The sequence below is a fragment of the Epinephelus lanceolatus genome, chromosome 11 (assembly GCF_041903045.1).
Source record: "Epinephelus lanceolatus isolate andai-2023 chromosome 11, ASM4190304v1, whole genome shotgun sequence".
In the NCBI taxonomy this organism is placed as follows: domain Eukaryota; kingdom Metazoa; phylum Chordata; class Actinopteri; order Perciformes; family Serranidae; genus Epinephelus; species Epinephelus lanceolatus.
In genome coordinates, this window is record NC_135744.1 from 3005223 (window position 1) to 3032912 (window position 27690).

Genomic DNA, 27690 nt, shown 5'->3' on the forward strand with positions numbered 1-27690 from the left:
CTGAGTTATTTACAGATTCTGAAAGTGTAGTTTCTAAGCTTTCCAACGATGTCTAACACATGGAAATCTGAAAATATTTAAGAAGTTGTGGCCATTTGAATGCAGGCACTCCTCAAACTACTTTACTGAGAAATCCAGCCTGAACTATTCTGAATTCTCAGGTGCCAGGTAACACAATGCTGCTCATTTGCATCTCATTTAGATAAGCCTTACCCCCTACTGGTCTAGCTCTCAGTGACATCTGGTATCTGTTAGCCTGCAGGGCAGAAACTATTGTAGTAGTTTGAACAATGTAGTTAATGTTGATGTAGTGTTATTTTCCTTAAGCACTTTAGTGGACTGATCAGAATCAGAATGTACTTTACTGAAATGGAAATGCTTTTGTTACAAAAAGCCCCTGAATAAAGTTGATCACAAAAAACAAAACAAAAAGCCCCTGAATAAAAATGAAAAACAAGAAAGGTAATATACTTAAGAGTTAGAAGGAGCAAATAAGTTTCAATATTAATACCTGAAGTGCTGATAACTCTTGATTTGTGGGAGCCTTCGGAAGTAGGGACTCAGATGCGTCTGCCAGTCGAAGGTCTTGACTATCACTCTGCCATCTGCCATTCCAACAAGCTGTGGGATATTGAGGTGACTCTCAGGAGAGCTGTTTTCCACTACCTGTTGACAGCAAGGACCGCAATGGAAATATTCTATTACTTTTCATGATTTTTTTTAAAAATGCATGTTTTACACATTTACAGTAGTCAAATAAAATAAACTAACCTTGGCGATGTCTGCCAAAGTGTTGACTCTGGTCCTCATGAATGCTTGCTTGATTAGTCCAAAGCCACAGTCAGGGGCAAATTTGGTGTGGCCAGCAATAAGGAAGTGGATGCTAAGTGTGGAGTGAAGCTTGTGTCCAAACCGCCAGGCACCGTACCAGAGAATGAAGTTGTTTTTGTTTTGCCCACTGCAGTTGTCACAATGAAGATCCACGTCTGTTTCTCCAACTCCGAAGTTGCTGAAGAAATGATGCATGTAGCTGATGACTTCATTGCTCCCCTTACTTGACGACATGCCTTCATCAATCAGGAAATTCACCTGTTTTTGCAGCCCTTCACAGGAGACACCAATAAGGCCACATTTCCATGGAGTCAGGAAGTACATTGGCCCAGGCTGAGGAGGGTTTGAGGGAAAGTGCATCTGAAGAAGACAGAGAGGGAAAGGGGATTAGATCAAATGAAAGACGTTTGTGTCTATTCATAACAGTCTAATAAATCAAACAATACAAAAATTATAGAAATAAAAAAACTTTAATTCAACAAAATAACCATGATTGCTATATTGCTGCTATTCTGCATTTGCACTTGCAACTATTTATTATTATTTATTATTGCTACTTTGCATTTGCACTTGTAACTATTTATTATTAGGCTACTTATTCTCTATGCACTTTAATATTGTACAGTAACACTTGGCGTGTGTGTCTGCTGCAAACCAAATCGCCCTTCAAGGGACATTTAATAAAGTGAAGTGAAGTAAATAACGTGATAAATAGTACCTGCTGTGCAAAATCAAAACTGTAATGCATCCTGATCTTCTTGCTTGCTGATGGGGAGGGTCCAAAAGACAACTGAGAGTCAGCACGTCTTTCCGCAGGCAGCAGTCATCTTGTTGTACACAGCCCTCTCTTTTTGCACAAGGGCAAGATGATCTTGTTGCTTCTTGACCGCTTCAGACTTTCTATCATCTGGGAGGTTTGCACTTCCTAACAGCTGTTCGTTATTGTTTTGGCACTGCCAGCAGAGATCTGTACGTGGCCTGCAGCTTCTGATGTGCGGGAGGAGCTGGTTCCACAGTGCTTTGAAGCTTGATTTACAAACTGCACGCTCACCTGAAAAAACAGATATTGCTTATGGTTAATTATACTTTAATTGCTAATAGTGCTTCACATTACTTCACATTAGAAGCATTCGATTCGAAATCAATTTTTACACATACCAAGCTCCTTAGCAGACTTCACGTAGAGACGCCACACTGAGGCCTTAAACACATGGGTTGGCAGCAACTTCACATGCCAATCCCTATGCCCAGGATGTCGGCCAGGCAGCATGATGGCATTGTCTTCTGCGTAGTTTTTTTATAAATTCCACAGCTCTGTTGATTTGTTCACGGCTGATGAACCTGGCTGGCCGTGGCTGTGAGCTCTTCTTCCTTAACCGTGGTCTTTCCCCATTCTCATCAAAGTGTTTGATTATGTCAGTCAGAGTGTCTTTGCCAATTCTGAAAAAGGAAAACAAAGAAGTTTCAGATCATGGGTCATGCTAACAGGCACCTTGTCACCTGACTCTGGATGTATTCATCCAAACTGCCTGCCGGTAGTCCCCTCAGGTAGGCTAGTTGCTAAATCATTAGCATCACAGTCAATACTTTATTCATGCACCCAAAGGTGTGTTATTCACCCATCACATCATCATCATCAGGTTGGTGTTATTCAAATTAATAGCAGATGCTCACATTACCCTATATAAACCTCCCATTACAGCTTAGTTTCGATGTGCGTATCATTTTCATTTTAAAACGACAGTACTGAGCTAGCTAATAACAATGTAAGGTATAGCCATGAAAAAACATGAAAAAACAGTTTGTAATCCCTGTATGTGACTTCGAATGAACACTAACGTAACGTAGATAATTTGGACATTAATGAAAACTCACCCCATAAGAAACTGAAAAGTATCCCTGCAGACTTCATTGCCTCCGATGAAATAAGTGGTTCGGGGGTGCTTTCTTTTTGTTGGGGGCTTCTTGGTGGATGTAGTCATCTCAGAAGTAACTACTGTACGTCTGTTCGCCTCGAGGTGTCCAATTATTCTCATGTCCTGCCACTCTCTTTCGGCAGCTAAAGAATCCATCCGTATGTTGTACATAAGCTCTGGAGAAAGTTTGTGGCTACACAACTGTGTCCCAAGGACAGAATTCTCCTTTCTTCTTCCGTAGCATTTGCAGTCAAAGTTACGGATCTTCTCCATTTTGCTGTCTTTATCCCCTTCAAATGTTATCGTAGATATAGCTTCTGATATCTTACGCTCCAGCTCCTCCGCTGCGAGGCCGAGGGATTCTTCGTTGTCTTCATCTTCGGCTAAGTTCAGCTGTAGATTAGGGATGTTCTCCAGTGTAATGCAGTCGCTCTCGTCAATTTCGTCAGTTTCATCTTCTAGTTTGGGTTCAGAATCAGAAGTGAGATCGGTGTCGACATAACCAGAAGTATCTGTCTTGTTGAAGAAGTACTGCCAAAGATTTGTGCTGAAATAGCCACGATTTAGCTCTTCTGCAATGCATTTTTCCTGGTCCATCTTCATTCAATGATGCAAACACATGCAGCTTCCAGAACTAGCAGTTCCTTAATATGCAGGAGCGGCTGGCTGCATGAAGCTGATTGGCCGAAAAAAGAACAAAAGCGCGTGAATAGCCAAAGAAAGTCAGTATGCAAATTTACTGTTGTTATTGCCGCACCCCCAACTAGGATCAGAGAATTTTCTCTAAAACAGCCCAAATTCAAATACAAAGTTTATGGTTTTAAGGCCACCAATACTATTATTTGAAACATGGAGTGGCTTCTTCATGATTTCAACTTACACATTCTGCAAAAAAATGAAAATCACTAATTTTTTTAAAAAATCGATTTTTTTCTTTTTTTTTTCGACTTGTGCCGGGCCGACTTGTTGCTGGGTTTCTCGTGGCGGGCCACATATATATATATATATACAGTACAGGCCAAAAGTTTGGACACACCTTCTCATTCAATGCGTTTTCTTTATTTTCATGACTATTTACATTGTAGATTCTCACTGAAGGCATCAAAACTATGAATGAACACATGTGGAGTTATGTACTTAACAAAAAAAGGTGAAATAACTGAAAACATGTTTTATATTCTAGTTTCTTCAAAATAGCCACCCTTTGCTCTGATTACTGCTTTGCACACTCTTGGCATTCTCTCCATGAGCTTCAAGAGGTAGTCACCTGAAATCGTTTCCACTTCACAGGTGTGCCTTATCAGGGTTAATTAGTGGAATTTCTTGCTTTATCAATGGGGTTGGGACCATCAGTTGTGTTGTGCAGAAGTCAGGTTAATACACAACCGACAGCCCTATTGGACAACTGTTAAAATTCATATTATGGCAAGAACCAATCAGCTAACTAAAGAAAAACGAGTGGCCATCATTACTTTAAGAAATGAAGGTCAGTCAGTCCGGAAAATTGCAAAAACTTTAAATGTGTCCCCAAGTGGAGTCGCAAAAACCATCAAGCGCTACAACGAAACTGGCACACATGAGGACCGACCCAGGAAAGGAAGACCAAGAGTCACCTCTGCTTCTGAGGATAAGTTCATCCGAGTCACCAGCCTCAGAAATCGCAAGTTAACAGCAGCTCAGATCAGAGACCAGATGAATGCCACACAGAGTTCTAGCAGCAGACCCATCTCTAGAACAACTGTTAAGAGGAGACTGCGCCAATCAGGCCTTCATGGTCAAATAGCTGCTAGGAAACCACTGCTAAGGAGAGGCAACAAGCAGAAGAGATTTGTTTGGGCCAAGAAACACAAGGAATGGACATTAGACCAGTGGAAATCTGTGCTTTGGTCTGATGAGTCCAAATTTGAGATCTTTGGTTCCAACCGCCGTGTCTTTGTGAGACGCAGAAAAGGTGAACGGATGGATTCCACATGCCTGGTTCCCACTGTGAAGCATGGAGGAGGAGGTGTGATGGTGTGGGGGTGTTTTGCTGGTGACACTGTTGGGGATTTATTCAAAATTGAAGGCACACTGAACCAGCATGGCTACCACAGCATCCTGCAGCGACATGTCATCCCATCCGGTTTGCGTTTAGTTGGACGATCATTTATTTTTCAACAGGACAATGACCCCAAACACACCTCCAGGCTGTGTAAGGGCTATTTGACCAAGAAGGAGAGTGATGGAGTGCTGCGGCAGATGACCTGGCCTCCACAGTCACCGGACCTGAACCCAATCGAGATGGTTTGGGGTGAGCTGGACCGCAGAGTGAAGGCAAAGGGGCCAACAAGTGCTAAACACCTCTGGGAACTCCTTCAAGACTGTTGGAAAACCATTTCAGGTGACTACCTCTTGAAGCTCATGGAGAGAATGCCAAGAGTGTGCAAAGCAGTAATCAGAGCAAAGGGTGGCTATTTTGAAGAAACTAGAATATAAAACATGTTTTCAGTTATTTCACCTTTTTTTGTTAAGTACATAACTCCACATGTGTTCATTCATAGTTTTGATGCCTTCAGTGAGAATCTACAATGTAAATAGTCATGAAAATAAAGAAAACGCATTGAATGAGAAGGTGTGTCCAAACTTTTGGCCTGTACTGTATATATATATATATATATATATATATATAATTAGGAAACGTGTTTTGTGAGAGTGGGGGCTTGTCTGTCACAACATCTGAGGGCTGCTGTGATTGTGAGGGTTAGGCGGTGGGCTGAAGGTCGCTATCTGCTTTTGTTTTTGAAATGATCAATCCTCAGTGATAGAGTAGCTGCTTTTTTAACATTAACTTAATATATTTTTTCTGAACACGTTTCTGTTTGTTGGCAGTCTCAATTCGATCATATTTTTATGAAAACTAAACTTATGTTTGATAAACTAATCAGGCAAACGCTATGGCGTACTATACCGCAAACCAATCAACAACAAGTTCTAGTGTCACCTGACTTGAAGTGTGCCAATGATATTCGCCCAAATAGAAAGTAAACACGGCTCAGAGGAGTTGACCGGAGTTAACCGTAAAAAGTAGTAGTCTGTGTCTTTATGCTATCTAACCGACAGTATTCACCTGGACATTTTCTGCATATCTTCCGTGAGAAGCTGAAGACGTTTCTAACTTTAGTTGAAGTGTTTTGAACAGTTATTCACGTTGTGTATTAGCTCATTAGCCACCGATGTGTTGTTAGCATTCATCACTAGCAAAGTGAATGGACATTTAGTCGCAGTACAGCCTCTATGAGTACAGCTAACTCAGCTTACTAATGAGGCTGCAGTTCATAGTTTCCGATGAGGAGAACCTGAGGAATAAACGGACTGTGCTGTGAGTAACCCAGCTAACGCTCAGAGTATCCTGACTGCACTGCTCGGCCCCGCTGTCATGGACGACATCGACGGGCCGTCTTCATCTTCGCCACTGACTGAATGAATGACTGAAAGGCTGTTACACATCGTCTGGACACGTGTGACATCTTGATCCTCGCCTGCTGGTTCGAGAGACCATGGAGTTGACAGGAAATCAGACGCAAACTATCTAACTATCAAACTATGTGATGACTATGGTATTAGTACTTTTACTGAACAAAAGGATCTGAATACTTCACCACTGTATGGTATATGAATAACAAAAGGATCTGAATACTTCACCACTGTATGGTATATGAATAACAAAAGGATCTGAATACTTCACCACTGTATGATATATGAATATTTATGATATGAAAATTGAAATTGAATGTACTGTCCAAAGTCAAAACCACAATGTTGTACAAACCAATCTGCTGTATTGCCCTCTCTTTACTCTTGCGAGCTCTCGCAATGTTTCTTCTGTTGGCATATTGCATATAACATTCTCGGTGGTAGCCAACATTAGCTGGCACACAAAGACATTTTCCTTTAAATCATATTTTTCTACAGCTATTGCTGTAACTTGGCTTTCTTTAGTATCAAAACTGACCCACTCCAGAGAACTTCTTACAAATGCTGCCCAACTTTCGGCTGAAAACTGTATGATACTAGGAGTTGTGCTACCTGCTACGTGCATACAGCACTCCATATTTTCCAGGATGCATCCTTAGCTGCAGATGTGCTAGCTAAGGTAAACATGTGTTTGGGTTTATGCAAATGAGATGACGTTTAAAAAAAAAATCAAATCAAGTGGAGAAAACGACTCAGACTCATCACTTGTTGTATATTGTAGTTTATTAGGTCATTCATTAGACTCTAGAAGCTTATAAACTAGTCAGTTTAGGGTCTATTATTAAGAAATATATACATATATATTAAAATTACTCTTGTTTAGTATTAGAACAATATGAGAAGCAGATGTAACATATGCCTCTTGCATGTTACATTAAATACATCAGTTGAGCTTTAAATGGCCACTATGTCTAATAGCAAAATCTTGTAATATAGAATATAATTTTGCCAGTAATTTTACCTTCATTTAATAGTTGTAAGGTGTACATATTTGTGTTATTTTCATATTTTTATGCTGTTATCTTATATTTCAAATTTAATACTTGGCTACACAGTATCCAAGGTAATGATGCAGCCATAAAGCCCATCACCGGGGGAACAAGTCAGACCGGGCTTGTATCCCCCACGTGAGTGTGTGACTGTTAAATGGAAACCTGTAAATATTAATGTATAGCTGATCTGAGAGAGACTTTATTGCTAATTATAACTATATTGACATTCAGAGTGATTATCAATGTGTACTGGTTCATCTGTATCAATAGTGTCTTTTATGTAATTTGTAATATAGTAAGTCTTTGATCCTGGTCAAGGTTAGACCGTTGACCATGTAATTTGTTATTTAACGGTTATTAAGCTTTGTCACGTTGACATCATTTATTAGTATTGTAAGTTTCCTTTGATTATGATTTTATTTATATTAAATAGTTTTACTGAGACCGGGCTTGTATCCCCCAGATCCCGAAGTGCTTGTAAGCAATAAACAGTCATCACTGAACCGACATCGGAGTGTCTGTGTGTCTTTGTTGGAGACAACTGATGTTACTAACTGTTAGCTGTTAGTCCACCGTCATTATCACAACACGACGCAGAGACTGTAGGCTGTTGCTATATATAAAAGAAGAGATATATAAAAGAAACTTAACGTGAGCATACATAGAAAAATAAATCAGAACACTGGCCATTTTTAGCACCTGCAAAGGGATTTGTGTAGACCCTAAGATTATACAATCATGTTACATATATATATTAATGATGGTGGTGATTATATACCATATATTTACATTAAATTGTTCATTTTGACACAATAATAAGTCAAAAAAAGACGGAGCTGTCAGTTTTCCCTGTTTTTTCGGGTCCTAAGGCCGTCTGCCATTGGTTGATATTCTCTAAACTACAATCTGATTGGTTCATCAGCTAGAGTTATCCCGCAAGTTGCCTGAGCAGAGTGACAATTAAAATACAAGTCTGTGAAAATATATGATCAAACCAGAGCTGCCAACAAATTTTCCCGGACTCTATAGAATTGTTTAATATCACACACAAAAAACTGTGTACTCTATCGATGGAGATCGATCAACAACACGAAAAACGCATTCAGCTCACTGTCTAGGTGAAGTGGGGGGAGCCTCTGCCACCGGAGGCCTGGGCCTTTTTCTGAATGCCGGCTCCGGCTCCTCATGTTCAGATGACTCCTCCTCGCTGGGTGAAAAGGACGGATAATCGGTCTCTCCCTCATCCACTTCTTCACTTATGTGCTGAAGCATAGACTGCGGAACTGGGGGGGCCAGGGGGGCCATGGGTCCTGCCGGGTCCCGCGGGTCCCCATTAAACAGTAGAAAAGTAAAGTAGAAAAAGAAAAAGAAGAAGAAGAAGATGTAGCCTAGCAACAGGATGTCAACACAGGAACTCGGTGCACATGCATGAGTGTTTCCACTCCATATTTATTCATAAATGGGCGAATAGGCCCTGAACCAGCTTTCATACCAATTTGCCGCTTGCTCCACCTGTCTGTCTGTGTGTCTGTCTGTCTGTCAGCTCCATCTGTCATGAGACAAACATGAAAGAAGATGTGCAGTTTATTGTGTTTCACCGGCGATGAGCTGTCATTACGCGCGACTATTACGCACGTCTGCGCGCTCTTTATAACCCACTGTGTGAACCTATGCTGCATAATAAAGATTTGCCCCCTCGTAATTTTTAACCGCCCCCTCAGTAACTTCATCCTGGCGCCGGGCTTGCATTAACCTCAATCACTGCGTGATTATATAAAGGTAGAAAAATAAATAAAATACAGAGGAGGAGAATAGAATATGAAACAGCCTTTATTTCATTAAAAACTAAATGAAAACAACGAAATAGGAGCGCTATTCCTGACCAGTGCATCAAAACACATGCAGACCAGGGAAACGAAACAAACAACCCCATGAATCTCTTTATTAATAGCCTATAAAATGACGTGTTTTCTCCTGCGGGACGGGAGAAGACACAAAATCAATGCATCTCTATTATTGTGCGGGCATAAATTCTCAGAGTTTTGCGGGAGCAGGCGGGAGTGGGCATACACATTGCGGTTGCAGGTGGTAATGGTCAGAAATTCAGCGTTCTGGTTACTTTTCAGTAACCGCATAGCTGCGCTTGTTTTGTTGTTGGGTGTGTGTGTGTGTGTGTGTGTGTGTGCGGCTCTGCACATCAGTCTGATATGAGTGCTGACTTGTGATGATAATGAATATGATGTTGATTTAGATTCAAGGCAGCAAGATGAGTTTTGGTTGTGGTTGTGGACTGGATGTACTTTGTTGTTTGCTATAGTTTCATCTGTGCGTTTATGTGTAAATAGGCTTGGCCTGTTGTGTGTGAATGTTAGAGTGGGATCAGAGGGGTTAATCTGAGCAAGCATGTGTTCGTGTTCATGTGTGTACTGTAGATGTGACTGTGTGGCGTCGGAATAAAAGAAGTGCTCCGCAACGTTATTTAATACATCAGTAATATTGTCTGTTTCAATGCATATGCCCCCCCCCACCCCCTCTGCGTGACTTGAAATTATGGCCCCCCCTTGTTCAGATGCATTCCGCGGTCCATGTCCTGAAGCATCGCCAGAGCTCGTTTGACATACATCCATTTTCTCCGGTTCATAATTAGACTACACGATCCAAATCCCTCTCCTTTCCTCTTTTCTGTCTGTCTGTCTGTCTGTAAAAACTAGCTAGCATTTCGCGGAGAGATGTGAAAGTTTTATTGTGACAAAGTTACAAGCATTTGAAAATGCCAGAGGGGTAAAAATGACCCCTTGGTGGTTATCAGATCTTGTGAAATATCGCTTCCATAAATCTGTTTAGACAGACAGCGACAGATCAGTGAGATGAAGCCTGCTGCGTGCGGCAGGCAGAACGTGTGCAGAGTCTTGTACTACAGTCTGAATCTCAAAATAAAAAGTAAAAAAGAAAAGATCTATGTAATCATCTCCAATATTCACAAGCTGTTTTTATCTAATGAAAGATTCTGCTTCAGTCCATATTTTTTGGCATGTAGTCTGAAAAACAACATTTTCGCTAAACGGAGTGGGGTGGTCTAATAGTGATCTAACAGCACTATAAATTACATTTACATAGCCATAATAATGGTATTATGTATATATAGTGATAATCATTAAATATGCTCAGTGTGGGAAGCTCTCTCCCACTATTACAGTAATAAGAGGTGCAGTAAACCACTTCAGCTTCCACACTCACTGCTCCTCCTGGTGGATAGACAGAGCATTGCAACTGGTTTCTACAAATTAAACTTAGGGGGCGTTACCAGTCGGCCCCGTATTCTCTACATCATCACGGGGAATCTCATTAAAGCTATGAGCCAGCCAGGTGACAACAGGGACCTGTTACGGATCGGTCACTGCTCCACCACGGACATAACGGATATTTGATGTGGCTGCATCTGTAATGTTCAGTTTGGCCGGGGAGGCCTGGGGCTTGGCTCAGGCAAATTGGTGTGGAATAAAGCAGGTCCCAAAAATAAAAGAAAGCTGGTTATACAGGAGGAGACAGGAGGAGATATTAAGGGGTGCAAAGGTAGTGGCCCAGGCTAAGCAGGGAAAGTGGTTGAATTGGGAAATTGTAGAGAAGAGGAAGCTTGATTGAGGGACCTGTGGAATGAAGAGTCGTATTAGATTCCTGGTAGGGGCTACATACGTTACCAACCCCCACAACCTAAAACTGTGGGTAAATGGGGACCTATCATGCCCAGTGTGTTCAGGTACTGCAACCTTAAAGTATATTTTAGCAGGCTGTAAAGTTAGCTTGTCACAAAGCCGGTATACATGGCGACATAACCAGGTGTTAAAAAAATCTTAGCTGCAGGCATCGAAGGGAAACGAAGACAGGCAAATTCAGAGGGTTTTAAGAATAGGAGTTTAGCAATTCAGTTTGTCCACGAAGGGGAGAAATACAGAAGTGATAGGCTAGTAAGGAGGCAAGGGTGTGGCCGCCTAGAAGGTGCTTGTGATTGGGAAATGCAAGGAAATATAGGGGGAAAGCTTGTTGTTCCCCAGGAAATAGTTTGTACCAATCAGAGGCCTGACATAGTGTTGTGGTCTGTGAGTCAATGAATAGTTTATTTCATTGAGCTGACAGTTCCTTGGGAAGACTCAGTGGAAGAAGCCTATGAATGAAAAAAAGCTTGCGCAGACTTAGGAGCAGGGAGGGTGGAAAACTAGGATTTGTTCAGTGGAAGTGGGATGTAGGGGATTCATAGCAAGATCAGCTGTCTCGCTCCTGGGGGAACTCGGAGTGCGGGGACAGAGTTTGAGGAAGACAGTGAAGGAAAAGTCAGATGAAGCAGCTAGATCCATGCAATGGATTTGGATGAGGCAGAATAATGTCAGTTGGGGGCCAGCAGGGGGACATACTAAGCAAGGTACATAACTCCTTGAGATCAGGTGGAGAGATCCACTTCCAATCAGTCCTCTCAGAAGAAAATCCAGGAAGAGGAAGGTTATTTAAGTATGGGAGTGGCCTATTTGAGTCTTTTTTGTTTGAGACCATGCTGCAACCCAGGTGACTGTATTTGCTGATTCTGTCAGTTTATCTTCTCCATCTCCTTTAACTGTAGCTTGTATTGGAGTTATGGTATGTAGCATGTGAAATAGGGTATGGTGAATGTGCTGGGAAAGTTAGTATTGGCACAGGCACTACCTGGAGCTTGCATAAACACAGCCTGGGTTTGTAGAAGGTGGCAGTGCTGTTTGGGCTGAGAAAGCCGTGTGGTAATATTGGTTAGGTAAAGGAGATTGTTGTAGGGGCTCATCTTGGGGAGGTAGACTGTACAGCCTGAGAAGCAGGGTGTTCTAGCCTTAATTAGGCTACTCTCCCTGAGTCTATCTCCTCTGTGGTAGTAAAGGTAAGGTAGAAATTGTTGGGAGGTCTCGTCCTGGGGAAGTAGACTGTACAGCCTAACCCGGCAGGGGAGTGTTACAGCCTAGCAAGGCTTCCCTCCCTGGGTCTACCTCCTCTGGTATAGCTAAGGTAAATGAGGGTGTTAGGTCAGTGCAATGATTAGGGGAGTGTCTCTGTGCCTCTAGCACTACCGTAAGAAACCTCAGAGTAATATTTGATCAAGATTTGTCTTTTAACTCCCATTTAAAGCAAACCTCATGGACTGCATTTTTCATCTGCATAACATTGCAAAAATTAGACCTATCCTGTCCCAAACAGATGCAGAAAAATTGGTCCACACTTTTGTTACCTCTAGGCTGGATTACTGTAATTCCCTATTATCAGGTAGCTCTTAGGGATGGGTCACGATTTTCGATTTTCGAATAGTTGTTTTATTTTTGAAAAATCGATTTTTTAATGCGACTATTACTATTCGCCGTCTTATTTCCCCCCCTTTATTTGACATGCAATTCAGCTCCTAACCGCACGAGGGCAGTCTAGGATTGCTACAGCGGTGTGAGATGCTCTTCTACAAACAGGAGAAACATGCAGAGACTACTACTCTGTAAGGTATGTCCGCAGTCATTCGGGCTTTCATAGTCGAGCGCACTTCCACGTTGTAGTTTCCTGTAAAAATGTCTGTGAAAAATCCCCGCAATGTGAAAAATACATGCCGAGCAGTCACTGGTGTGCTCCTGGAAGAGGGATCCCTCCTCAGTTGCTCTTCCTGAGGTTTCTACCATTTTTTGGGGGAGTTTTTCCTTATCCGCTGCGAGGGTCCAAAGGGCATGTTGTATGCTGTAAAGCCCTGTGAGGCAAATTGTGATTTGTGATATTGGGCTGTATAAATAAAATTGATTGATTGATTGATTGATTGATTGAATATAGGTCAAAAAGGATTTTCAGATCATTGCATTGTTTTTAATGTTCTACACAGCATCCCAACCTTTTACGAATCAGGGTTGTACAACTTAAAGCCTCTGGAAACCCAAATCCACAATAGCCTTCTAACTATGTAATTTAGGGTCTTATGTACAGTACAGGCCAAAAGTTTGGACACACCTTCTCATTCAATGCGTTTTCTTTATTTTCATGACTATTTACATTGTAGATTCTCACTGAAGGCATCAAAACTATGAATGAACACATGTGGAGTTATGTACTTAACAAAAAAAGGTGAAATAACTGAAAACATGTTTTATATTCTAGTTTCTTCAAAATAGCCACCCTTTGCTCTGATTACTGCTTTGCACACTCTTGGCATTCTCTCGATGAGCTTCAAGACGTAGTCACCTGAAATGGTTTCCACTTCACAGGTGTGCCTTATCAGGGTTAATTAGTGGAATTTCTTGCTTTATCAATGGGGTTGGGACCATCAGTTGTGTTGTGCAGAAGTCAGGTTAATACACAGCCGACAGCCCTATTGGACAACTGTTAAAATTCATATTATGGCAAGAACCAATCAGCTAACTAAAGAAAAACGAGTGGCCATCAATACTTTAAGAAATGAAGGTCAGTCAGTCCGGAAAATTGCAAAAACTTTAAATGTGTCCCCAAGTGGAGTCGCAAAAATCATCAAGTGCTACAACGAAACTGGCACACATGAGGACTGACCCAGGAAAGGAAGACCAAGAGTCACTTCTGCTTCTGAGGATAAGTTCATCCGAGTCACCAGCCTCAGAAATCGCAAGTTAACAGCAGCTCAGATCAGAGACCAGATGAATGCCACACAGAGTTCTAGCAGCAGACCCATCTCTAGAACAAGTGTTAAGAGGAGACTGCGCCAATCAGGCCTTCATGGTCAAATAGCTGCTAGGAAACCACTGCTAAGGAGAGGCAACAAGCAGAAGAGATTTGTTTGGGCCAAGAAACACAAGGAATGGACATTAGACCAGTGGAAATCTGTGCTTTGGTCTGATGAGTCCAAATTTGAGATCTTTGGTTCCAACCGCCGTGTCTTTGTGAGACGCAGAAAAGGTGAACGGATGGATTCCACATGCCTGGTTCCCACTGTGAAGCATGGAGGAGGAGGTGTGATGGTGTGGGGGTGTTTTGCTGGTGACACTGTTGGGGATTTATTCAAAATTGAAGGCACACTGAACCAGCATGGCTACCACAGCATCCTGCAATGACATGCCATCCCATCCGGTTTGCGTTTAGTTGGACGATCATTTATTTTTCAACAGGACAATGACTCCAAACACACCTCCAGGCTGTGTAAGGGCTATTTGACCAAGAAGGAGAGTGATGGAGTGCTGCGGCAGATGACCTGGCCTCCACAGTCACCGGACTTGAACCCAATCGAGATGGTTTGGGGTAAGCTGGACCGCAGAGTGAAGGCAAAGGAGCCAACAAGTGCTAAACACCTCTGGGAACTCCTTCAAGACTGTTGGAAAACCATTTCAGGTGACTACCTCTTGAAGCTCATGGAGAGAATGCCAAGAGTGTGCAAAGCAGTAATCAGAGCAAAGGGTGGCTATTTTGAAGAAACTAGAATATAAAACATGTTTTCAGTTATTTCACCTTTTTTTGTTAAGTACATAACTCCACATGTGTTCATTCATAGTTTTGATGCCTTCAGTGAGAATCTACAATGTAAATAGTCATGAAAATAAAGAAAATGCATTGAATGAGAAGGTGTGTCCAAACTTTTGGCCTGTACTGTACATAATATTAAACATGTAAAACAATTAGAAATCTGTTTCCATCCAAATTCGAAATATCTGTCTTTTAAGTTTTTGTACATTCTTGAAATTGGGTTTGATTTGGCCATGGTTATCTCTGAGATTTATTACGCAATAAATTCCAAACCAATCATAAATCATCAGTCAGTTGTCTCATCCCGCCCCCCAGTGGCAGCGCAACAAAACCTTTCTGCTCCAGCTAAATCTACCTCTTTGAGTCTGAGCCAACTCCTCTTTCTAGTCTGATGTTTAGAAAATACAGATCGTAAACTGGCTGAGCCGCTCAGCTGTGACCCAGCGGAGGCTCTGCCTCTGGCGGGCTCCCAGCAGCACTCAAATCAGGTTGACTGGCTCCAGACCGGCTTGTGAGCGGCCGGGCTTGCCCGGTGCCCGTGTCGGCTCGCGGGGAGGGGACGTAGTGTGCACCCTTCCTCACCCCTAACCCCAAGCAGTTAGCTTTGCTACGCATAAACATATCCCCAATTGCGGAGGTGATGCTGCGGGAAACAACACAATTTTAGCCGGAGGGGAACATTATTCGAGGCGGGCAAATACTTCTACACGACGCCAGAGAGATGGCCGGCCGGCACCGGTCTCTCCCGCTTTGACGGTCGGTGTGTGTCAGAGTAAAGACATATTCAATCTATTAAGACTGGATGTGTTTGAATGAAAAAGGCTATTATCAGAAAAACGGAGCAGATTTATGTTTTCAATGAAAACGTATCTCAATGAAGAAAGGCAAAGCGCTAGCCTCCCGTTGTCATTCATCTCAGCTAACGGCTGGGCTCAACCGGGCACGTCTGCAGCGCGAGTCCCATAGCAGCTCGCCCCCCTGTTAATCAATTACAGTGGCTCCACCGGCAACGAGAGCGGCGCGACATCTCTATTTTACGTGGCTCTTCTATTGTTTATCCGTGACACTGTGTCCGTGGCGGACATTTGAAAGCGAGTAGATGACAAACAGTACAGCAAACTTGCAGATAACTCAAATATATGTAATAACTTAGGTGGAAAATGCTTTAACATTTCATGCAGCCTACATGCAGCCTCTCAGCTCAGCAAACGGTAAACAACCCCGCTGGCTTCTCTATGTGTCGCTTCCGTACACAGTCAGTGGAGCCCAAATGAATACGCCGTGACGCTATGCTGTATGTTTGCAGCCGGTGGAGCCTGTAAAAGTTATGCTAACTATTCTACGAAGTAACATTAATATGAATCACAAAACATTTTGAAACTTACCATTCAGTGACCACCTGAAAGGAATCATTTTCAGCTTCTGCTTCGTCCTCTGAATCATCAGAGGGCTCAAACATGTACGGCTGGATTAAATTTGTGGCAGCCATTGCTGAGCCAGGGAGATGTCAATCAAAACGAGAGAGCTGTCAATCAGCCACACCCACTCTGTCCTGGCAAGTGGTCTAAACAGCAAAATGAGCTGTTTTTAAACCAGGTTTTCTAATAGTTATTAATGGTTATTTTCACTCAGACTTTTGTGGATGATTAATGAGACACTCAACTTTGATATAATATATGCATTTTTACTATTTCAAGTTGTGTTTCCAAAGGCTTTAATAAACAAAAGAGTATAAATTGCATAAATATTAGCAGAGCTGACAGAGGTGAATGGACTGGTCTGCGCCCAGCAACCAAACAGCATGTTTCCTGTGAAATATAAGGCTGGCTCATGCAATAGATACCTACAGAGGTGATCAGGTGCATATCCAAATAATCCTTTTAATGTCTAAGAAAAAGTGCTGATGACTGATTTGAATTACTAGGATATTGATAACACACCATGGCACTTGTGTTTAAAGAAATCAAATGGGAAAGTGAGGTTGGGATGGTTGACATGTGAGAGGAAGAAGGAATAGAGAAGTATATAAGGGAGGCAGAGGTTGAAATTTAAGGACTATTACTATTATTAATTTATTTATTAATTTTTAATAAATGTCATGTATGTCCAAAATGTTTGCAACTAAATAAAAACTACTCTCCACTACAGCATGTTTGAAGCAGGTGGAACACACCCTAAGATCTAACATCTAAGTCTTTATCAAAGCAAGAAAACTTGACCCAACAGTAATAAAAACTTCTTACAGCAGCTGAGAAGGAATACTAGCATCCAGTTAGATTAGCTTAGCACAAATACTTGAAGAAGGGGGAGACAGCAAGCCTGGCTCTGTCCAAATGTAACAAAATCAACCTATCAACACATCTAAAGCGCACCCATGAACATTAGGTAGATTTTGTCACCTGGCAAGCTGTTCCCCTATGTTTACAGTCTTTGTGCTCATTTTAAATGAGTTAAAATAATTGCTAATATTGGATTATATTTAATGTTGGCTACATATGATGTGTTACCAACCCCCCAGAACCTAAAACTGTGGGTAAATGAGGACCCATCATTCCCATTGTGTTCAGGTACCGCAACCTTAAAGCATATTTTGTCAGGCTGTAAAGTTAGCTTGTCACAAGGCCGATATACATGGCGACATAACCAGGTGTTGAAATGTTTAGCTGCAGGCATCGAAGGGAAACGAAGACAGATAAATTCAGAAGGTGTTAAGGATGGGAGTTTAGTAACTCAGTTTGTCCGTGACGGAGAAAAATACAGAAGGGATAAGTTAGTAAGGAGGCAAGGGTGTGACCACCTAGAAGGTGCTTGTGATTGGGAAATGCAATGCAAGTAGATTTAGGGGGAAAGCTTGTTGTTCCCCAGGAAATAGTTTGTACCAAGCAGAGGCCTGACATAGTGTTGTGGTCAGTGAGTCAACAGATAGTTTATTTCATTGAGCTGAGAGTTCCTTGGGAAGACTCAGTGGAAGAAGCCTATGAAAGAACAAAGCTTAGATATGCAGACTTAGGAGCAGAAGCTGAGCAGCGAGGATGGAAAACTAGGATTTGTCCAGTGGAAGTGGGGGGTAGGGAATTCATAGCAAGATCAGCTGTCTCACTCCTGGGGGAGCTCGGAGTGCGGGGACAGAGTTTGAGGAAGACAGTGAAGGAAATGTCAGCTGAAGCAGTTAGATGTAGCCAATGGATCTGGAAGCGAAACAATAATGTCAGCTGGGGGCCAGCAGGGGGAACTACTAAGCAGGGTACATAACTCCTTGAGATCAGGTGGAGAGATCCACTTCCTCTCAGGAGGAAATCCAGGAAGAGGAAGGTTATTTAAGTGTGGGAGTGGCCTATTTGAATCCCTTTTGTTTGAGACCATGCTGCAAGGTGAGTATGTTTGCTGATCCTGTAAATTTAGTTATCTCCTTTAACGTTTGCTCATATTGGAGTCGTGCTATGTAGCGTTTGAAATACAGTATGGTGAATGTGCTAGGAAAGGTAGTATCAGCACTGCTTCTACCTGGAGCTCGCATGTATGGAGCCTGGGTTTGATAGAAGGTGGCAGTGCTGTTTGGGCTGAGAAAGCCATGTGTAAGTAAGGTAAAGGAGGTTATTGGGTTGGTGTGGGGAGCAGTGAGACCTGTCATTAGGTGAGTGTCTCTGGGACGCCAGAGATTACTGTCTAGCCTCCCGGTGGTGTCGTGGGACCAACTAGACGAAACACTGGTGAAAGGAGGTTCCCACCCGATGACCCCAAAGACATGTTACATCACTGCTCACTGGTCTGTATAGTTAAGCCTTGCCATAATAGCTTATCATAGGGCTTGAGTGCTGATCCTTTCTCTAGAGCACAAAATTCTTGTGTTTATTTGAATGAATAATTATAACTTTGCAGCTGAGTTTCTGGTGGTTTGCTGACACCTCTGTAGTTTCTCTCACAAAGTGGGAAATATCATCATGTCAGAAATTCACCACATCTTTGATTCATATGACAAACTGGACTCTGGCATTAGTGGTTTTCCCACCTCAGCTTCTCGTAATACAGTCTGAACAATATGATGTGAATGTGGCATTACATGTGATTTTTCTGAAGTGATAAGTCATGCCTGACATAGGAAACATAGGTGCTACCCTCAGAATGCTCTCATGCTGGTGGACAGACAGACATTTCCTTGACTGGATTATAACTGACCTAATTTTCCACAAGCTTGATTGTCACTCACCACCTGCTATAAGCATCATCATTTACAGGCATTGTACTCTGTCACATTCCAAAATATAAACATTTTCTTTAATTACTGCTGTACTAGAGTTCTTTAGATTAGAGACATTTTTATTTTTTTTTTTACCCCATCCCATTATTAGAATATTCGAGCATAGGAGTCCATTCAGAATGCACTCTATTCATATGCCTGTCAGGAAATGAAAGCAAAATGAAAAGAAATGCCCTCACTCATGGACCCTGTAACTATAGCTGTTAATGCCTCAGATAAGCAACACCCATGTTATGCATGTATCTCTCAATTGTTTAAATCATGCTTCATCCCCATGTAAAAATTCCATTTGTGCGCCTGTGACATTTTTCATGTGATTTATTCTATTGTCCTAACTCCTCTGGCCATAGACGCCCCTCTGCCCCATCCCCTTGCCATCAGCTTTGACAATCCCAGCCTTTGTTTTTGCAATGAGAAGCAACATTCTTTCAGAGGGATGACCTCCTCTGTCTCTACAGGGGCTGGCACTGAGGATGTGACCCTACCCAAGGACTGGATAGCACCCGCCGGATGCTGTGAACGAAATCCACTACTCGTCACCCCAACTCTGGTGCTTATATGTGCACCACACACGCTTTCTTTCCCTGGGAAGAGGACTTGATGGATCCCTGGTTCATCACAGCTGACACATCAAGGCCCCACAGCATTATTAGTGCCTTCATCGTTAACACAGCACAGCAGGATTACACTCTGTAACAAAAGGGGATCATCACAAATCTCTGTAAGTATACATCTCTCACACTTTATTATTATTATTTATTTTTTATCACCAAATTAAGAATTGTATTGTAGTTAATTCAACTAATAGTCAATGCCTACATCATTGTTGTTAAACTATGGTCTTACTTGGAAAAGAAGCAACTTTCCCTTAGCCACAAGAGCACAACAAAATACAAAAGAGCAGCACCAGAAGGAAAGAAACTGAGGTTGAAAGTTTCTGAAATAAAAAAAAACAGCAATAACACTGATATACCAGATTACTTGGAGCCATGTATCTTACACAGACAAATGCTCAGTTCGGTTTTGTGAGCTTTTTCGGAGATTTGAAGTTTAAAAATTGTCAAACGGTGTGCATGGGGTACATGCAACTCCGACACAAGGTATCCTGAGAGGCTGGGCGACGAGGTGTATTATTCACACTTTAAACCACATCTCAACTGAGAAAAGTGTCTCCTTTGGATAAAGTTGTGCAATAACGTTAGACCACAACATCAACTCAACGTGAATAAGATTAACAAGGATGTCTACGTCTACGTCAACATCGTGTTTGAGGCAACATATTGTCACTTTGCTGGAAAGAAATATAAAGTTATCTTTAAGATCTCTAGATAACGTTAGCTAAAGTTTGCCTAACGTTAGCTCCTAGCTGCGTTGTTCATTATGTCACCTTGTTTGCTGGGAGTTCATTAGCCTATTGTTCTAGTTTTGTACTTTGGTGATCGTACATCATTGTTAGCTGTTGTCCATAGGGCTCTAGTTAAGCTAACGTTAACTTCTGGAGCTTAGCGCCATTAACTTACCTGTAATCGCAGAGATAAAGGTTGGCAAACGTTATGCTGAATGATTCACTGTAAATACTGTAGCACCAAACTAACAGAGACACACTGTTGGTAAAGATGGTAAAAAGGCCATTATCCTTTTCTCATATTCTGAGCCAAAAACCTTAATTTCAGTGGCACTTTAACTTGTTGTCTTTGATGGCGACGGCAACGAGATGCGGTTCACAAGCGTACACTGTGACCTGTAATTCTGACTTATAAATTAAGGTTTTCATCGACCTTCTCAACAATAAAATAATGAATATATCCCTCCAATGCATAGTTTAGGCCCTTTTGGTTACTTTTCAATGACATCTGATCGTTATGTCCCCAAAAATCATCAATTGCCTCCTGCGAAATGCCGTGTTCTGTGACACCTGCCATAACGCCCGGTCGCTGAATGTTGATAGTTTGTCCGAGTGAGTGGAGGGGGGCATGGCTTAGCCAAAGGTCAATTATTACATCATTTTTTAAAAGTTGTACTACATTTATTTTGATGGGATGATGTTGATAAATAGATGTGAGATACTTTTTCTGTTCAGGGTCAGAGTGACCACCCGTTCACTTAAAAAGAAGCCGAATGAGTCATTTTGCTGTATTGAATGGGGAATGATCAGCTCAAAAGCTGACTTGCTTTGTTTGACAAGAGTCACTGCCATTGTGGTGGCCCTGGCACTGTCTATTATGTTCCCTGTACACTGCAACCTAACGTATATTGTGGGAAAAGGAGCCGTATTTCACTATTTTTTCACATGAATGTCTTGATTGGAGGAACAGGTGAGCTATTTCCTCATCTGATGGTTCATAATCAGAATTGATCTCAAGATGGTTTTCATCTTTAGACAAATCCTCCTGGTGAATGTGCATGAGTGTGATTGGGGCGGAATATGGCAGTAGTGGGAAATACCTTATGTCTCCCATTTGTATAGAAAGATCTGGTCTAAATTTGACACTTCTGACCCCTTTTAGCTTTCACTTTCCCTGCCAGGTCAAATTACCCAAACACTATACACAAATATGTGAAATGTTATTTTCATTTTAAATGTTGATTAATAAGGCCAACAGAAGAAGTTTCATACTGAAAAAATACTTTCAAATATTTTTCTCTGATTTTCAAACTTTAAAAAGGGTCAGACTGATCCAAGACATAACAGGAGAGTTAATCAATCAATCAATCAATTTTATTTATAAAGCCCAATATTACAAATCACAATTTGCCTCACAGGGCGTTAAGAGATTATTAACAGTTGGCTGAATTCAGATTGCAGTAAGGAGGACTTAATGTCAGAAAATCACGTTCCTGAGCTCATCTGTTCCTCATCTCCCTCTGTTGTAAATTTATTTGCATCTAAATATGATGTTTCTTTTAGTGACAACACTATTAAATGCACTGTAAAAGGAGCATGATTTATTTATTTTTTTATTTTTTTATTTTTTATTTTTTGTCTGCCTGCCCACTGCCAGAGGCCTGTATTCAAAGCAGGATTTGGAGTTAGCGAGGTAACTTCAGGGTAAACTCTGGGTTGTCAGCACTATGAAGCTGTTTTTTTTTTTTTTTTTTTTTTTTAACCAGTATAAATCGCTCCAGAGCAGGTCATGTTCAAAGTATCAGATCACAGCCTATCAACACCTTGAATTCTAACCAATCAGATCACTGAAGAAAAAAGTATCCACGGACAAAAGTCTGGAGAGACATGTAAAAAACGAGTAACCTATAGGTCAGTAGGAAAATGTATTGTTCCAGGGCTCTATTTCGACTAGTTTTTAAACAGAGCTTCTAATGAACAGAGAGGTCATTTATAACACTAAACACAAGATTTTAGAAAGATTTTAACTTATGCAAAGTTTATTTTAATCCGCGGAGACAGTGTTGCTACTTTTACACTCTGATTCATCATCGCAGCTCAAAATAACATGAGATACCTGTGTGATGAGAACTGGGGGAAAACAGATAATATCTTATTAAAAAAATAACCCACACATGGTAAATTAACTCCCGTTATTATAATTGCAACATTTGGGTCATATATACCTCATCAGTCATTAGCTAGGCTACTTTTCCACCCTTTACTTTGGTTACAGCCTGGCATTACGTGAAGGTGTTTTATATGACATATTCATCATCATCCAACTAAATATAAGTAAATATTATACTATTATACATATTATATTATATTACATTATATACTACTAATAATACTATATAATATATGTCAAATATAGCCTAGTGCTACCTATGTGTGATTTAAGTCTCGGCGGACTGTGAATTTTGGATAATATTTACAATAAGATTACAGAGTTCTGATGATGTTGCTGGTAATTAACACCCCTACCTCTGGGACATGAACGTGCTTGTGGCTGGATAGGAAAACCCAGAGTTGACCGAACTAGTTGATAACCAGCTTTGTAGAACCGGTTATCCAGACGGCTAGTGTGACGGATTAGTCAAGACAGACAACCAAAAGATATCCTGGGTAAGATGAACTGGCTTTGTAGTACAGGCCTCTGGAGGACTGAAGGATGTAGATGCTGTAATGAGGGTTTGCCATGGATACAGTTTGCAGTGTCAAAGCAAGCGCTGACAGTTTGGAGGTTGAACACACACAAAAAAAAATGCAAAGGTGTGGTCAGTATTTCATCAGCCTGCCTCCAGTTTGTTTGCACAGTTAGTGTATGCACAAATCCTCAACAGGGTTTAGAGAAGGTTCATAATCTGTCCCCTTCATGGATGAAAAAAAACATACAGCAAAAACAAATGACCCAACACAAAAAAGATACATCTCACCATGTATCCTCAATTACAAATAAACCTGCCTGATTCAGATGTCAATTTGTTTGAGGGTCTGTTTAAAAGTGGTTAACTTTCAGCCATTACACAGCATTCAAACCACAGCCAAGCATCCCAGTGGAGCCGCTTGCACTCAGTGGTTAACATACCACGGTCAGGCAGGCATCTCCATTCAGTCTTGCCTAATGAGAACTCTTTGACTCCCAATAGATCCTTGGCCTCCTCTCCCCCTTCAGTGAGGGCCAAAAACCTCAGACGGCACAGGCAGAGCCATGAAAGTCAGCATCAGCCGCCTTCCCATCAACAGCCTCCCTTACATTCAATCTCTGGCTATCCACTACACTGCACTTGCAGCATGCCTAGTGCTGTTGTGCATGACCTCATAGAGCTTTTCCCGCCTTCAGGTCAACAGCCTGTATCACCACCCTAGCCCCATGGTGGGGGCCAGGTTGTATTACCTTCTGTGCCTGCTCCCTTTATGTCTGACTTTTCTTTGATTCCAGTGTTCATAGGCTTCACAAAAAGTATGTGCACATACATCCTTTCATTCCATCATGCCTTTCTTCAGCCGCTTACAATAGCACAGTTTATTTTCCTTCCTTCTCTCTCATAGCCAACACTGCAGCACAAGAGCCATATCCAGCAACTCAAGGGGCCCCACCACTGGCTAATCAAGTTGGCAATTCTCATCTTCCCCCTACAACTAACTGTGCACTTTCACTGAGTGAGAGATAATCTGTTCAGTCTTTCCCACACAGGGATCTGAGTGAGATTATCTTTCCATAGTGTTAGACATGGCCTTATGTTTTGGAGTGATGGGTTTCGATAGCTATTGTGTGTGTACTTCTCTCAACTTTACTGCCACATCTTTGCAGCTCGCACATCACTCTCCTGCGAGTTTGGTGAAGCCCCCTCCCACCCCTCCACAGTATACACAGTTAATGCTCCACCACCACGCTCACATACCTCTTCTGCACAAAATAGCCTAGTCTTTGAGCATCTATCAACTGCCACCTTTAGTCAGCCACCCAAATCATCTCTGCCATATCATATTCCTCATCACAACCACACATCTACCTGTATTACAACAGCTCCCACCCCGCCCTCTTCCTAAAATGTGTAAACTAAGTCAGTGCCTATGCTGTCCAGCCACAATTATGCACGGCAGATTAGCTGATTACATTTTGTGCAACCAGCATCGGACTGCTGGGAAAAAAAACACAGATCACCCAGGCCCAGTTCTATGGGGATGAATAGCATGCACTGCAGGGTTTCTGTTTTTATAAATACACTATTTATTCACTACACAACTGTAACATAACTGTATACACAACTGTAGCCTGATTAGGCTACAGCTGTGTATACAGTTGTGCACAGTTTGCAGCCTGGCTGATAGCACTTTATTTTTCTTGATTTTTTGAAAAAGAGCTCTAAGGCTCTGTTGTATGAGGTGGCCCATTGCTACTGCCTGTTCCTCAGGTCTGTCTTCACCTACACATAAAAACAATTAAAAGTGTGTTAAATACTGTTGATCTTGAATGTGCTCTTACACTGAAAAGGTTGTCTGGAGAGGGGACGTGGTAAACAGGTGGGAGGTGTCGCAAATTAATAAATGGCCCCCCCTTGGCGGCGCCACTGGCCGTGCACGTGTGAGTTGTTGACAACGTGTGTGTCGGCTTCGTCGAGTGTACCAAGTGCAGCACGATGCTGGTGGACAACAAAAAGACGGGGACCTCAACACTTAGAGGCACATGACGAAGGCTTGCCATGAAAAGAAAGACGAGAGTCAGCCTTCAATGTCCACGTTCGTATCCTTAAAAAAATGTTGGGTTTAAACCGGGCTTGGGCTCATAATTACAGTTAAAGGGACGGGCCGGGCAGGGCTCAGACAGAACATGCACGGGCTCGGGTGGGGTCGGGTTGGATTTTTTGGGCCCAATCTAAGCTCTACACAACACTACCTATCTCTCACCCTTTTTCTCTCCCTCTACTTCGGACTGTCGTCTCTTTGCCTGCCCTCCACTCTTGAGCGCACCGCAGTACAGCCAGACAGGCAGGTGATGACTCCGGTGTTCATTTTTCAAAATAAAGTTAATTGCAGCGTAGTGTCACATAACATTTCATGATTTAAATTATCAATTCAAACTCTGATTATGGTAAATATATGTGCGCAAATATAGGCTATACACATATATATCCATTCATACAATATACTTTACATTGTTTTAACATCTGACGAAATGTTTTATTTTGCCGTGGCTGCGTGCCACAATCAATTACATGTAGCGGAAACCCTGCACTGCACCCTCAGGGCCGGCTCTACTAAAGGTTTGCGTGTATAAAAACGTGTGCAAACTCATTGCACATGCAAAAAAAATGTACAAACTGATTTGCTGACAGTGCGCACCAAGGGTTGTGTCTTGTGATACTGTTGGAGCGGGCTTGGAGCCAGCCACGAGAAGGAGTCACGCAATACCTGCAATGACAAAACTCCTTGCAAGTTTACTCTTTTTTTGCATCTCGGCCATTCTAGTGTACGGTAGCCAGTGTATTACAGCTGGGATCTCCCAATCCTGTTTTTCAGATGTGCGCTCTTAAGTCCTAAATGCCATGTCGCGCCGGATGGCCAGGTTTATTAGGTTTCCACTCACTCGACACTCCTTGAATGAGACCAAACAAGGCTTCTTTGCAGTAGCTGGATTTCCCAGAGTTATTGGAGTGATTGACTGCACCCATGTGCAGCTTGTGCCTCCCCGCAGACACTGAGCATGTGTACAGAAATCGCAAACACACGCATTCATTGAATGTGCAGTGCGTTTGTGATGCCAAAGGCATCATTACCAGTGTTGTAGCAAAATATCCCGGGTCAGTACACGATTCTTTTATTCTGCGAAACAGTTGTCTGTTTTCCAAGTTGCAAGATGGCGAGTTTGGAGATGGCTGGCTTGTGTTGAGTCAATTTGTAAAATCCTTTGTAAAATAATTACATTAAAAACAAGAGCGTGTTTCATATTGATTCATATGGGGGTTTTTTTGTTTTTTTTAAAAGATATTTTTTAGGGCATTTTTGCCTTTAATTGATAGGAAAGCTCAGAGTGAAGGGGGGAGAGAGAGAGAGGGGATGACATGCAGCAAAGGGCCACAGGTTGGAATCAAACCAGGGTCGTTGTTCATGGTCGCCTTGTACATGGGGCACCTGCTCTACCCGCTAATCCACCGACGCCCTGATTCATACGTTTTTTAAGGTGATAGTGCATACCCCCTACACCCCTTCCTCCTGACACCTGTTCTCAACCCGACCACTGCCAGAGAGATAAGGTACAACGAGGCCCGTATCCGCACACGGAATATTGTGGAGCCCACTTTTGGAATCTTGAAGAGCAGGTTCCGTTGTTTGGATCGCACTGGAGGAGCCCTGCTGTACAGGCCAGAAAAAGTGGCCCAGATTGTAGTGACCTGCTGCATGCTACATAACATCGGCAAGCAACACGGGCTGGAGCATAATGCCATGCCGGAGGAGAACGCCGACCTGCTGTGACCCAATAAAGCAGAGCATTGCAAAGTTAAGCAGTTAAGCACTTTCAAACATTATTATCAAACGAAATACACAGTCTCATTAACGTCTAATTATGGTAAGCCACGCAAAATCATATTAAAGACACATTGTTTCAGTCACAAAATATATTAGGTTATAGCTCTAATATTTATCATGGCAAAAAAACAAAACTAAACACTTCTTAATTGTATAGCCTATTTTACACAAAATGAATATTCATAGTCAATATAAGAAAACTTAAACATGACAGTTGAGTGTATTATTTGTGTTTCCTTTTACGCAGGTGGAACTTGCCCGCCGTGCGCACCTCTCCTCCCTCTCCGGTCCCTGGCTGTTGGTCAGAGGCATCTCATCTACTGTGCCCCCACCTGTTTTATTTGCAGACGTTTTGTTATACTTCTGATGCCTTGATATCTTCTTTTCACTTAATCTACTTTTTGCATCGTTTCACCAACAGCATTTACTTTTTCACAGATTTCTTCCCATATAGCGTTCCTTTGTGAGACAGTCAGGTTTCTTTGCTGTAGCTCATTTAAGTGTTTATTGGCTTCATCTACCAACACCTCTAATTCCATAGGGTCGAATTTCACTTTGCGCTTTCTCTCCAAACTTGTCATGCTGCAAACCATGAAACACACAAAATCCTCATTTGAATAGGGTGTCTCCAACATGTTTGCACCTGTTGTCATTTACGCAATCACTCTTAATAAATCACCTGCAAACCGCAGTTCAGCCCCACACGCAAAATTCTAGATTACGCACGCAAATTAGTACACACAAATTGGGATCTTTGTAGATCTGGCCCTCACAGTACTGTTTTGCACC

At 42.0% G+C, this 27690-nt stretch overlaps 1 protein-coding gene, 1 long non-coding RNA gene and 1 pseudogene across 2 annotated transcripts in view; 2 read left to right on the top strand and 1 right to left on the bottom strand.

The window, feature by feature from the left end:
* Positions 1-738: 738 nt before the first annotated feature.
* On the bottom strand, positions 739-2267 carry LOC144464581 (uncharacterized). Its single transcript, XR_013492266.1, has 3 exons — positions 1990-2267; positions 1550-1882; positions 739-1191 (listed from the first exon to the last, which is right to left on the bottom strand). It is a non-coding gene; the product is annotated as an uncharacterized LOC144464581 (long non-coding RNA).
* Positions 2268-13518: 11251 nt separating this feature from the next.
* LOC144464628 (uncharacterized) lies at positions 13519-26847 on the top strand (annotated as a pseudogene).
* The window catches only part of LOC117265969 (galactosylgalactosylxylosylprotein 3-beta-glucuronosyltransferase 1-like), a 137151-nt gene continuing 128512 nt past the window's right edge, over positions 19052-27690 (top strand). The window contains exon 1 of the mRNA XM_033640831.2: positions 19052-19704. The gene's annotated coding sequence lies outside the window, so the exon portion shown is untranslated. The remainder of the gene's footprint in view (positions 19705-27690) is intronic.